Genomic DNA, 1,748 nt, shown 5'->3' with positions numbered 1-1,748 from the left:
TCCTTAAAATTATCTAACCAATAATTTTTAATTCGTAAATAAAAATTTATATACGCTTTTTACGCGTATAGAATTATAAATTTATTTAATTTTTCCTCAGTAACATAATATATATATAAATATCTTCGAATGGAAATGGAAAAACTTTAAATTTCGAAGTACGTATTAAACTGTGCCTATTTTAAAATATATTAAACGCATAGATGAATCATTATCTCTTGAGAAGAAGGAAAAATATCAAGATCGATTGTTTTTCGCGTTTAATATTCCGTCCTTGGTTAAATTGTTGTATCCAGCGAATATTTTAAATTCTATGATACTTTTCTAATTTATACGTAGCCACGTAGAGTTAATTTATTAATTTTTCCTTAGCAAGGATTCTTTAAATGTAAATAGGAATTAAATTACGACTACGAAGAATGGTATTAATATTTCTTTTTAATATACGAGATTAAAAGCATAGGTGAATTATTCGCAGAGAAGAAGGAAAAATGTCGAGATCGATTGTTTTTCGCGTTTAACATTCCGTCCTTGGTTCTAAAATGTTCTCTATCCAGCGAATATTTTATATTTTCTGATACTTTTTTAATTTGTCACGTAGAATTAAGCAATTTGTTAATTTTTCCTTGGAGAAGGATGCTTCAATTAGTAAATAGAATTAAATTGCGATTAAAGAGGACGATATATAATGCTCGATGTACTTTTTAACATGTATATATGTAAATTGAAATTAAAAGCTAAATAGAATTCTGACAAGATAGATAAGGACACACCGTCGATTCATCATCTCTTACATAAGTACACGATATTTGTTTCAAAGAGCAAAAACATAACTACCTAGACACTGCCCTACTTTCACAAAACCATATAAGAAATTCTATTCAATTCCTAATCGAGATAAATCTATGTCGTAAAATCTGGTCGTTTCTTCGTCAATGACCTTGTTATATTTCCAAAAAGGAAAAAAAAAAAAAAAAAAAGAAATTGAGTAATAATTGATTTTTCTCTTAATTCAGCATCGATTGCTTAACATTGGTCAATATTGAAAAACATCCTCCTCTTAAGAAACAAAATTGATGAGATGTGGAAAATATGTAACGTGAAATCATTTTAATGTTTCTGATGTTTGAAATCTATCGTGATATCCTTTGTTTAATGAATCTCTAATGGATATTCTTTGTTTAAAATCTCTATATTCGTCTAATATTTGACAATAATAATAAATTAAATTTTTGTTTAAAATTGTATTCATTTAAAAATCGAATTCGAAGCTAAGAATTTTTATCCTGTTTTTCGATGATTCTTATTGAAAAAATCGACATTCGTTTCATTCTTTATATATCGAATAGATCAGTAACGAATATAATAGAGTGACTCACAAAAGCATTCCAACATTGTTTTATTTCCTGAAACAATATTTGACGAAAATATACGATTTTTTTTTTTTTTGCTCAAAGTTTCAATGAATTTTCTTCAAATATAATAGTTTCTGATGAGAACAAACTTTTAAAGTTTTAAAAAAATATTCAGAATTTACTCTATTTATTATTCTCTACTCTATATACTCTAGTTATTGTAAAAAAAAGTTCTTGGGTGAAATTATATCAAAAATAGGAAAAAATCTTAGACAATTTAGCGTAAATAGTGATAACTTCATTTCACCCCTTGAAAGCGATTTCTCGTCTCGAGAAGAGAGAGCAAAAAGTTTCACTCGAGATAAGATTTTTCGAGTTAGGTGAATTTCTTTG

At 26.7% G+C, this 1,748-nt stretch overlaps 1 protein-coding gene across 1 annotated transcript in view; it reads right to left on the bottom strand.

Moving 5' to 3' along the window:
• The window catches only part of LOC102672944, a 4,969-nt gene that overhangs the window by 2,177 nt on the left and 1,044 nt on the right, over positions 1-1,748 (bottom strand). The gene's annotated exons all lie outside the window — the stretch shown is intronic.

This window comes from Apis dorsata, unplaced genomic scaffold (genome assembly GCF_000469605.1).
Source record: "Apis dorsata unplaced genomic scaffold, Apis dorsata 1.3 scaffold_270, whole genome shotgun sequence".
NCBI classification, from domain to species: domain Eukaryota; kingdom Metazoa; phylum Arthropoda; class Insecta; order Hymenoptera; family Apidae; genus Apis; species Apis dorsata.
The sequence above is the reverse complement of the archived record's forward strand: the minus strand, read 5'-3'. Positions and strand labels throughout refer to the sequence as shown.